Source organism: Leptonychotes weddellii, chromosome 15, assembly GCF_054177405.1.
Source record: "Leptonychotes weddellii isolate Sample4059 chromosome 15, ASM5417740v2, whole genome shotgun sequence".
In the NCBI taxonomy this organism is placed as follows: domain Eukaryota; kingdom Metazoa; phylum Chordata; class Mammalia; order Carnivora; family Phocidae; genus Leptonychotes; species Leptonychotes weddellii.
In genome coordinates this window covers 27605762-27618584 of record NC_138383.1, presented here as the reverse complement: position 1 = coordinate 27618584, position 12823 = coordinate 27605762, and the positions used below count along the sequence as shown (strand labels likewise).

The window sequence follows — 12823 nt, the reverse complement described above, 5'->3', positions numbered from 1 at the left end:
CCAGGTCCCTGGGATCATGACCTGAGCCAAAGGTAGATGCTTAATGACTGAGCCACCCGGGCGCCCCAGTCTCCCTCTTTCTTATTGGACATTTTCCTTAAACATCTGGCAGTCCTTGACCGGCCATTCATATTTATGAGTAGGTACTAAAAAGTTGATTGGAAGCAGCCTATAGAAGGGCAGGACTTGACTGTAGGGAGAACTGGCTACAATTCTTTTGCTTTTTGTCAAATCAAAATTTTCCAGAGCTTCTTTCTTCTGTGTCAGCCTCCACCACTCAGGTACGTGGTACCCTGTTTCAGAGTCTTTCATAGTTGTGTGAAGGAATTCAGCTTGTTTCAGGTGCCCTTCTGGGACTCTGCCCATCTGCCAAGTCATTCATTGACTTCTCACTTCCACTTTCTCTCTTCTACTTTTCCCACTTTCTACTTCCCTGTATATGCCTCAGATGTCTCCTAAGGTTCATCAAAGATTGATTTTGTATCTGGTCTTTGTTGTGTTTTTTGAGATGACAATGGGACAGAAATGTCTATACACTGCCATCTGAAAACCAGAAGTCTTCTAGAACCATGCTTGTTTGGAAAGGTTTGATGAATATTTGTGATTTGAATCTGAAAAGTTGAAAAGAATTTGGTTAATTTTCTAAATAGAATTTTATAATTATTGGGTTGGTAAGTAGTGTTACATCAGGAAATTTTGCTTCGTATTAAATTTTCATGATGGCCATAAGTGCCATATATGGGTACCATTCCCAACACACTTATACAGCGAGGGTTCAGGGTATAAATGAACTTATACCAATTAAATGTACTGATGCCCTAATACAACAAACTATAAAACTTTCTGCTATAGACAACCACTCCTAAACATCTATTATCAGCAGCAAAATAGCTACATAGTAATGTCCACAATGAATGTCTCTGACCAGTTGCCAATGGAAATGATCCAGTTCTTCTTTCCTATTTCAATAATACTTGCTGTGCATGCTCAGTTGCTTATGATTGGCATACTGGAAATTAAGCTGAAGGAGATGGAAGATTAGGATAATCAAAATCAGGACATCAAAATGACAGTATCAAATGTCAATATATTGAATACCCAATCATCAGTGTGTTATTTACTGAGCAACCTCTGTGCCTGTGCTACCGGCTGAAAAAAAAAAAGGCATGACACCTTTTCTCCTGGAGGTTTCCATTCACTTAGAAGAACCACAACATACACATGAGCCACAATGATCAAATAAGACAGAAGACAGAATGTGGCAAAGTGCATCTTCTTGACACTTTGCAGTATGTAATGCTGGTAAAATTTGGGGTTGCCAGTATCCGGTCTCTAGCTTCTTTTTTTTTTTTTTTTTAAGATTTTATTTATTTATTTGACAGAGAGATAGAGAGAGAGCACAAGTAGGCAGAGAGGCAGGCAGAGGGAGAGGGAGAAGCAGACTCTCCACTGATCGGGGAGCCCGACGCGGGGCTCGATCCCAGGACCCTGGGATCATGACCTGAGCCGAAGGCAGCCGCTTAACTGACCGAGCCACCCAGGCGCCCCGAGTCTCTAGCTTCTTGAGTGTTGAGAAACAATTGCAGCAGTGGCAGCCCAATACCACAATTCAGTGACAAGGCAATTGTGGTGGTGGCTACTATGACTTCCCAGTCCCAGTTCTGTGACCCCTGAATGGCATTTTAGGCAGTATGCTGGAGTTTTTTTGTCTCAGTAGTTCAGGTTCTGGCCTCCTCATCTCCACTTTGCTGATTGTGGCAGAGGAAGCAACATTCCTGATAGATCAGTTCTGCAATGTTCTGGAAGTCACACCAAGAGTTATGCCTTGAGTTCACACCTCCATTGCTTCCAACAACTGTTAAAGTATCTAATCTCCTATATTTAACCCCCCTTTCTGCTTAAGACACCTAGAGTATGTCAGTTTCCTACACTGAACCCTGACTAATACAGGACTAAAGTTAGGAATTTGAAGGGTTTGTGAGAACCAATTATATTAAATATGTAATTACTTTAAATGTTTAGTGGAACTTGAACTCCTTACTTAATATGCCAAATGTTGAGGATTTAATCTTTTAAATGTAAGTATTAATTGAACATTAATCATAGAATAAGTAAAAGTAATGGATCTTATCTTTATACAATATATGATAGGATTAATAATTACCAAGATGTTTAAGTTGATCTTAAAGATTTAAGAAAAACTAGATTTTAAAACTTAAGAATTTCAATATATTGAATATCAATTAAAACATAAGTAAGTATAAATAGTAAACCCCTCCAACAGAACTCTCTCCCTAGACATTAAAAAAATACAACTGGAATTTAGCACTCTCTCTCCAGTCCCTCAGACAGAATCTAATATTGGAGAATACTCAATGAAATTTGTTGAGTGGATAAATGAGCAACAATACCATGAGAAAGATTTATCATCATAATTTTAATGATGAAGAAAGTGAAGTTCAACTGCGTCTCTTCCTCTCTGGGCTCAGACCTAGTTTGCGGGGACACAGCTAAACACACCAAGAAGGTTGGAATTGTTGGTAAATACGGGACCTGTTCCGGTGCCTCCCTCAGAAAAATGGTGAAGAAGACTGAAATAAGCCAGCATGCCAAGTACACTTGCTCCTTCTGTGGCAAAACCAAGATGAAAAGATGAACTATGGGGATCTGGCATTGGGGTGCCTGCATGAAAATGTAGCTGGTGGTGCCTGGACCCACAACACCACTTCTGCCCTTACAGCAAAGTCGGCAACCAGAAGACTAATGGAGTTGAAAGACCAGTAGAAGCTCCACCATTTGAAACACTGCTAGCCTATAGTAAATGGGTTGTCATGTAACAACAACAAAACAGAAAGAAAGTGAAGTTCAAAACAACTTACCACTAGATCAGTGGCCTTTAAAATTGGGTGTATGCACCCAGGGAGTGTGTGATAAAATACCGTATGTTTTTGTTTGTTGGTTGGTTGGTTTTTTGAGAGAGAGAGTGGGTGGGGAGGGGCAGAGGGAGAGAGAGAGAGAGCGAATCTTAAGCAGGCTCCACGCTTAGCGGAGAGCCCAACGTGGGGCTTAATCCCACAACCCTGAGATCACGACTTGAGCCGAAATCAAGAGTCAGACACTTAACAGACACTGAGCCACCCAGTCACCCCTAAAATACTATGCTTTTTAATCAAATATCTTATTATGTACACAATATAATAGTGTACAAGTCATGTACATAATATACAAAAATGTACATACATGAGAGGCTTGTGCTCAAAAATGTTTTAACGATGGTATGAGTGGTCAGGAAACTTTGTAGGTTACCGTGGTAGACCAAAGGCAAACTGTCCTCGGTGGGTGTCATGTTTCCTTATGCTTGTACCCCTGAAGTCCAGCCTACAGCCTGGCGTAGCAAGAGTGTTCGATAAATGTTCAGAATGAGAATGAATAGACCAACAGATGAATGGATGAATACAAGGACATTCATTTAGATGTCCCGGATAATATAACGAGCATGTGAAGGTGTCAGGATTCAAATTCAGATCTGCTTACTTCCAAAGTCTGTACTGTTATAATAACAATAGATTGTTGCACAGCACATGAGACATCAGCAATGAGGAACCTGAGATGTTTTTCCAACTAGTTTTTTAAACATACACACACACAGAGATAAGCTCTGAGCAACAGAGAAAAGCATTACATTAATCAGGAGGTTTTTATCATCCTGTCAGCCTTTCCACAAGGGAGACATTCTTCAGAAACATAGAAAAGCAAAAGAGCTACATCACATTTCCTCCAATTATATATTTGGGTAGCACTAGAGGATGCGTCCTGCATCCTCCTAGAGGCCAGGGACACTTTTCTTTCTCTATGTGATCCGTGGAGGGAATTTCTCAACTTTTTTTTTTTTTTTTTCCAGCATAGGCCTCATCTCCCCCCTGAAAATGAACAAAAAAACTTAAGAACTTCAACCTACTTTCTACTAAGCTATAACCCCACAATATCAAGTTAGTCACAAGACAAAGTTGAGTTTCATTTATTCCTCCCTCCAAAGAATAGTAAAGTGGACCCACATCTGAAGCACAGATGTTGATAATCCAAGGGCACAGGTGTTCAGAGCCTGAATAAGAAGCAGTGTGAAATTACTGAGAACTTCTGTGTGCAGGGCACTCTACTACTAGTTGATTTCTACATGTTATCGCATTTAATCTTTACAACAACCCTAAAAGTACCATTCTTATCCCCATTTTAGAGATGAAGAGAGGCTTAAGCAAGTTAAGGAACTTGTGCAAAATCACACAGCTGGTAAGTGGTCAAGGGGATTTAAACAAAAGCCCATCACACCAGACCAGAGATCTGGATTCCAGAATCAGATATGGAGAGGAGTGTCTCGCCCCACCCGTGGTTGCCATTAGATAACAGGTAAGAAGTAAACCTTTTGTGAAGCCACTGAAATTTGTGGGTTTGTTTTATTATTGTAGGCTTACCTAACAGAAGTTGGTTGATATAGGGAGTTTTTTACAGTTTATAGCGGTGTCAACTTTGGAAACCACTTCAATAACTTGGGACAATGCAAATCATGCTTAGTGAGAGCCTCTATTGCTTTATCCCCAACCAAGTACTTCCTCTGATTTAGGACAAAGACTCAAAAATGATAGGCGCTCTGCAGGCAAGACTGAATCTGTGGGGGTGTGGCTTTGGCATTCAGATAGTTGAATACAAATTGCTGCATCAACATCTAGAGACAGAGGGGCGCCTGGGTGGCTCAGTCAGTTAAGCGGCTGCCTTCAGCTCAGGTCATGATCCCCGCGTTGGGCTCCAGCCCCGCATAGGGCTCCCTGCTCAATGGGGAGCCTGCTTCTCCCTCTCCCTCTGCCTGCTGCTCCCCCTGCTTGTGCTCTCTCTCTCTCTCTCTGTCAAATAAATAAATAAATAAATAAATAAATCTTTTAAAAAAGAAAAACATCTAGAGAGCGAAATTTTCTTAAGGGGCCATCAGAGTATTTGAAGAGTACAGTGTCAGATGGAATTGTAACTACAGCCACAAATATCTATATGTGTACTTGCAAACTAAGAGTTTATAAGAAACTTTCTGGAACTGTGACTTGAATCATTATTAAAAGACATGCCTATAATTTTTTTTTAATCTGTATTTAGTTGAACCCAAAAAAAAAAAATGTTAGAGTGATAAGCAGTTATTGTATCCATAAAGGTAAAAGATCTGAATAATCCTTCAGACTGTTTCTTTTGTGTTAAGAAGCCTACCTAATGGGGCTTTCTAGTTGCACAAATTTAAAGCAACACCCACTTGCTCATTTTGAGAAAAACTGTAAAGAAAGCTTTTTTCTAAATGCAGATATTTTAGACTGAGAAGTTGAATATATTACTTGGGCATATAAATTGTGCTTGGTGAATACATGCCATACCACTGTAAAAAAATTTTTTTTAAGATTTTATTTATTTGAGAGAGAGAGAGGGAGAGGCAGCAGGAGCAGGGGGGATGGGCAGGGAGGAGGGGCAGGGGGAGGGACAAAGGGAGAAATGATTCCCCGATTCCCCAAAGAGCAGAGAGCCTGCCTGAAGCAAGGCTCATGCAAGGTTCATGCTTTGCTCTGATCCCAGGCCCCTGGGATCATGACTTGAGCCAAAGGCAGATGTGTAACCAACTGAGCCACCCAGGCCCCCCAGCACTGTAAAATTATTAAGGGGACTTAGGAATGTACAGATAGAAATATTTCTTATCTCATTACTGATGTAGATATGTGTTTGTGGGGATGAGTATGTTATTTAAGAGGTGGCTTGCACTGTATCAGAAACTGAGATCCAAAGACCATATAAAGGATATCCAGACTTGTTTTTCATCTCTTACTAGAGGAACTGGAACTGGAAAAGGAAAAATGTACTGGACTATGTTTGGCTGGCAAGGTTCATCCTTGACTATGTACTGAGAATGTCCTACATGTGGTGCTAATTGTGAACAATCCAGACTTCAGAAAATATATCCACGTTGGCTCATTAAGACCTGATGAAATTGTTCTGGTGGAGGTGGAGGGAGAGGTTATATTCCTGCAGAAAAGATTGGAAGTTCCTCTAAAGGCAAACATTCTCACTCTCAATCATCTTATATAAAGACAGATCCCAAGATGGGAAATGGAGACTTTGAGGCAAAGGAAAGAAATTTTTCTCCCCTGGAGGCTGGATTCCACAAAGAGTAGAAAATAACTTGGAAGGAATTACAGCTGGTGAGGCAGAGTGGCTCCTGGCCACATGGAAGCAGGTGCAAGCCATCACCTCTGGGGCCAGCATGGTGGGGCCAGCACCAGCCTGAAAGCTGGTGGGATCCAGAACTGTAGAATATAATCTGCAAATTTTGGAAATTTCATCAGCAAATTCCACAGTGAATGGACAGTAATAGATATTTGCTTAGAACAAAACCTGTTATGAACTCTGCATGACACATTACTTCAATGCAAGAACAGTCACACAAACCTGCACTCTTGACTGGCAATTCTGAGTCAACTAGACTACAAAAGAATGCAACCCAACGGAGCAGAGCTGAGGAACACCTCCCCTTCAAAGCTGTTCCCACTGGCAGGGCAGTTGGTTTCCACCAGTCTTTGGTACCCTATCGCTAAATTGTAGTAATGGCTGATGAAGCATGTGTTAAAAAAAGGTATTAATTTTAAAAAGTGTATTACTTATGGTGACAAATATTAACAATGTAGAATATTACCTGTGACAAAAAACATCTCGCGGTGGGGAGGGGAATGGGAGAGAGGGAGAGAGAGAGGCCATGACAACGACTGAATTTTTGAATTCAGTTTAAGTAAAACTCACAAAAGCCCGTCATTTTCCTCTTGGTCAGAGACTAGTAAACTTCTTCCGTAAAGAGCCAGATAGTAAATCATTTTAGGCTTGTGGGCCATGTAGTCTATGTTGCAATGACTCCACTCTGCAAGTAAATCTAGAAAAGTAATTCTGGGGCGCCTGGGTGGCTCAGGCATTGGGTGTCTGCCTTCGGCTCGGGTTGTGGTCCCAGGTCCTGGGATCGAGCCCCGCATCGGGCTCCCTGCTCAGCGGGAAGCCTGCTTCTCCCTCTCCCACTCCCCCTGCTTGTGTTCCCTCTCTCGCTGTGTCTCTCTCTGTCAAATAAATAAATAAAATCTTAAAAAAAAAAAAAAAGAAAAAGAAAAGTAATTCTGAGAGTTTTCAGCTAATCTGGGATACCTTTTAAAGCAATAGAGAAAAAATAGTGATGCTTTCAAAACCTCAAATAAAAAATTTTATTGAAATCATTTCTAATATACTTGGTAGCATTATTAACCTCTAATACCAGTATTACTACTAATAAACCTAGCTAACACTTATATAGGATTCATGCTATAAGATTTGTCAAAATGGTTAGCATTTTCGGCAAATAAAACATATCTGCCACGTTTTTTATAAAATTCCTTAAAGAGCCATTTACTCCAATTAGGAAATGTACAACATGATTTGCAGTTTTAATTTTTTTTTAGAGATTTTATTTATTTTTTGACAGAGAGAGACAGCGAGAGAGGGAACACAAGCAGGGGGAGTGGGAGAGGGAGAAGCAGGCTTCCCGTTGAGCAGGGAGCCCGATGTGGGGCTCGATCCCAGCACCCTGGGATCATGACCTGAGCCGAAGGCAGACGCTTAACGACCGAGCCACCCAGGTGCCCCTGCAGTTTTAATTTTTAAGGGGAAGAACTAGGCAGAAAGAGGGAGTCATAATATTAATAGGAAGACATGGTGAAAATAAATCTTTTTGTAACAGATCATTTTAGGAGCTGGTTTCTGGCAAAATCATATCCTATTGTTATTAATGATGGGAAGAATTAGTCAAAAACAAAACAAGAGGAGTCAAAGAATAAGGGAAGCCAGTCCTCAAATAAGATTACCAAGACTATATTATTAGAGGACTTATTTGGGCCTGTGAAGTGGCCATCATTTTTATACTGTGAAATGAAAACAATCCTTGTACCCATTGTGTCTATCCACTGGTAGCAACAAGACGAGGTTTCCATAGAAACAACATTCTGCTCATCTAACGGCCCACCTCTTTCAAAAAGCAGTCAGTAAATTGTCAATAATATTCATTTTAACAGAGATTTTCCTGGTAATGAAGAAGTTACAGCAGAAATCTGTCCTCCATATAGTTTACTAGAGATGAGACGAATAGAAATGAAATAAGAAGATATAAACTGTTTCTTCCTTTTTCAGAGACTATTTAGCACGAAAACAAGCAGAACAAGGGAACAGAGTCATGCAAATCAACTGTTCCTGGAGGGAACTCCTGTACACAGTAGAATCAAGTACTCCTAATCTTTGTGTCTCTTCACCCAGTAAAAATAACAGTTATCCCCAAGGAAGACAGTAGGGATTGAATTACACATTTATATGGAAAACAGAATTTCCAGATTTGGAAAGCCGTATTTCAGTGCAAATTAATCTATAATATTCCCTATCCCCAATAATGCCTTTAGAGAAATGGTACCGGAGAGTGATTTTGCTGATTTTATAAATAATTTTCCCCAGTCAAAAAAAAAAAATAATAATTTTCCCCAGTCATTTTGAAAAATAATTTTATTGAGTTATAATTTATATACTATACAGTTCACTCGCTTTGTGTACAATTCAATGATTTTTAGTATATTTACAGAGTTCCATAACTATCGCCACAGGTTTAGAGAATTTAAGTGTTCAGCAAATAACTGAAAAACTGGGTTGTGAGACTTCAACGCTTTTTTTTTCCTCAAGTAAATATTTCCAGGGTAAAATATAGTGCTGACACTAGTGTATACTTACTAGATTGAATCGAAAGCATTTACAATTTTTTGAGGAAGTAACTTTTTATAAACAGCAACAACGGTGTTGAAAATAAGGCAACTTTTGAGGATTAAGCTAGTAAAATGAATACTTCATAAATTATCTGGCTGTGGGAACAATCCCTAAAACTGCCAGTGAATGTGTAACTGAAGAGTTGATCGATACTCTGAACCCCTACTTAAGATGAGAATGTAATCTCAGGAGGCAAACTGGAAGGGGCTGTAAACCAGTTAGCAGAAATCTAATCAATTGCCTAGTATGCTGTTTATGTGAAGATCAGCCTACAGAAAGGGAATTGCTAGGGCTCACTGCGTTGAGCGTCTGACTCTTGATCTCATCTCAGGTCTTGATCTCAGGGTCCTGAGTTCAGGCCCTGTGCTGGGCTCCTTGCTGGATGTTGAGCCTACTTAAAAGAAAAAAAAAAAAGAATTGCCAATCTTTACCCAGCATCATTATCCAGGGAACAGACACACAAAATCCAGGAGGTTATGAATTTTCCTGTCTTCGAAGAGGTATACTCTGAGGCAGGGTGGGGGTCATTTTTTCAGGTCTCACCACTGTCTGAATGAAATCTCTCAAAACAATTTGCCTCATTTTGCTTGGATTCCTCATTTACTAAGCAACTGCCCGATTTGTTTTCCAGACCTACTAAAACAGTTATGTTGGCATTGTACAATCTGAGCATCCTGGTTACCAAAAATGAATCTGATCCCCACCCCCACCCCCCAATAAATGAACAAATGGTTTGGTTTACTTGCTTTCTTGTTTTTTACTCTTGCGGACTAAAATATGTTAATCAACTCTAAGATAATGATATTAAGATCACACCCTCAGGGCATCTGGGTGGGTAAGTCTGGTTAGGCTTCTGACTCTTGGTTTCAGCTCAGGTCATGACCTCAGGGTCCAGAGATCAAGCCCTGTGGTGAGCTCCGTACTCAGCGGGGAGTCTGCTTGAGAATCTCTCTCTCCTCCCTCTGCCCCTCACCCCTACACTCACGCTCTTCTCTCTCAAATAAATAAAACTTAAAACAAAAAATCACAACCTTAACTGTAATAATCACCAAACTAATGTCATCCTGGGAGACCTTGATAAACAGCCATTCAGACTTTTCCTGCTACAGCCTGACCTCATCATGGACCCCCGAATCTATAATTTGGTTACATTCAAATACAATCAGTCAATAGAGGAACAAGAATGTCCTATTCACTCCATATTAAATTCTACTTGTATTCCTCTGAACTGAACATCAGAATGCAGTGATTGCATGAAATTGGACAAGAATAAATCAAAGCAAAATCACAAGTTTCTTATTTTTCCGGAACGAAAATGTCTTGAAATTAAAAGCACCTATGTTTAAATCACTTCAGTTATCATTAGCTTAACATTAATCAACAGATGAGCCTAAATAACTCTTAAGTGGATGGATAAAATAAAAGAAAGTGTGCTCACTGAACAACGGTCAAATGAAAGAATACATGATATGCATGCAATTTAAAAAAAAAACTACTTTTCTGCTGCTAACTGAATAGGACAGTGAGAGAAACTGAATTTGTTGAAATAGTGTCTTTTTTGGTCAGCTTCCCATTTTAAAAATCATCAGCTTCTTTTTTTTATTAAAAGCTCAGTTTCAAAAATATCATTGAAGGATAATCAATGAAGGATGGTCTAAAAGATAGACAATCTGCCCTCCCCTCTAAAATTTTCAGAGGTTCTCTTCCCTTTGGGAATCTACAGACCCCTTTAAGAATCTGATTAAAATTTGGGGCGCCTGGGTGGCTCAGTTGGTTAAGCGACTGCCTTCAGCTCAGGTCATGATCCTGGAGTCCCTGGATGGAGTCCCGCCATCGGGCTCCCTGCTCAGCGAGGAGCCTGCTTCTCCCTCTAAGCCTCCCCCCGTCATGTACTCTCTCTCTCTCTCTCATTCTCACTCTCTCAAATAAATAAAAATAAAATCTTAAAAAAAAAAAAGAATCTGATTAAAATTTCAAATCCTCTTTGCAGAAAAAGTACATGCACATATATGCATAATTTTGGAAACCATCACAGAGAGTTCAAGGACTACCAAAGATCCTCTATGAATCTGTTCAGGATCAAACTGAATTTGTATTGTGGGATCATTCAGAGACATTTGTAAAATGCACTCAATCAACTTTTAGAACTAAGAAAACATGGCCTTCTCCTAAACAACCTATTTATTTTTTAATCTCAAAGGCACTTAGGATTTTTTTTTTTAATTTTTATTTATTGAGAGGAGACAGAGAGCAGGAAAGGGGCGAGGGGAGAGGGAGAGGAAGAAGCGGACTCCCTGCTGAGCAGGTGTGGAGGGGCTCGATACCAGGACCTGAGATCATGACCCGAGCCAAAGGCAGACGCTCAACCAACTGAGCCACCCAGGTGCCCGGGCACTTAGGATTTTGAATATACTTGTGTTCCCTTCTTTACTATGACTTCTGGGATGACTGGAGTCAAATTTGCAGTCCATCTTTAGTAACTGGCCAGGCAATTATTGCAGGCATTTTGTATAGTAATCTTACCCATGACTTCATCTTAATTCCTCTCCCCTTATTTTCCCATTTCCCCTGAGTTCTTAGTCCAGTTTTAATGTTTTAGGGTATCTCTGCCTCACATCCTTGGGGACTGTTGCAAACAAATACATACATAATACGAAAAAAATCCTCCTTAAACTCAGGGTACAGATGTTTTAACATATTTATGACTGCAGGGTTTTCTTAAAACTGAATGCATTACTAATATTTGTTATTATTTTTTAAAGATTTTATTTATTTGACAGAGAGATAGAGAGCACAAGTAGGCAGAGTAGCACGCAGAGGGAGAGGGAGAAGCAAGCTCTCCGCGGAGCAGGGAGCCCGACGCCGGGCTTGATGCCAGAACCCTGGGATCATGACCTGAGCCCAAGGCAGCCGCTTGACTGAGCCACCCACACGCCCCTCATTACTAGTATTTTAAAATCCCAACATTTCACATAGAAATCCAGATTTCAGATGTCTCTGGAAAAACTGTAACAAGTTCTTATCTCCCTGGGCCAGCATGCAAGTGGGATCCGTCCTGAGCAGCAACTGTGGTCTCCTGGGGTCACAGTTCTCACACATCCACTTTGCTCGTCTATTATTACCTGAGAGGCCCGGGAATGAGTTCAGAAAGAGGAACAAACTTCAGGATTCTGCAAACACACACACACTTTTTCTTGATCTTTGAATCACTGGACCTCTCTGCACTAGGCCTAGTGGTAGGCGATTAAAGGGAAGCTGAGGTCTGAGTCCTGGCTGACTCATCAGGGCTGGAACCACCGCCACTAGATGAAGCCACAAGCTCAACTGAGCTATACAAAGTTCAGTTTTGAACCGACAATGCTACGGTACTTGGTGTAGAGTATTAACTAAGGAATCTAAGCTGGGTTGCTCTAAATTAGACACTTGTTTAAGCAAACCACGGCCTGTGCAGAGGAGAAAGGGCAGGAAGACAAAGTCACGCCTTAGCTCTGGACTGAATCATAAGCAGCGGAGCTCCAAACCAGCCGCACTCTCCGAGGATGTTCGCGTTTCCGGAGCAACCGCCAGGTCCCTCCCCCCTTAGCTCCGCCCCCAGCAGTCTTTCCCGCCAAAGGCCGTTAAGCCGCAGAGCATTGTGGGACAAGGCTCAAGGCTAGGTTTCACCCAATGCTTTCAAGGCGCGGATTTGTTTTAAAAGAGACTCATTCCTGGAAGAATCGACTATCTCTTAAGACTCGTCAGGGATTAGTAACCCCTTTAACGAGGAACCTGTGTTTACTTTTTACCAAACGGCTGGTCACTTCACTTGCAAACCACTCCGCAAATTGGGAACGCGAGGAACTTTTTTTCTCCCTTCTCGCGGAGGGTCACGTCGCGCATGCGTGAGCGTACCTTTCGCAGCACCCGTTACGCTCTTGCGCGTGCGTACTGAGATCGAATAGCTGCTTCCTCCCGCTTCTCTTCCTCCCTCCCCCCATATCCG

The 12823-nt window shown here is 41.0% G+C and overlaps 1 pseudogene; it reads left to right on the top strand.

The window, feature by feature from the left end:
* The first annotated feature begins 2443 nt into the window (after positions 1-2443).
* On the top strand, positions 2444-2784 carry LOC115938196 (large ribosomal subunit protein eL43 pseudogene; annotated as a pseudogene).
* Positions 2785-12823: the final 10039 nt, after the last annotated feature.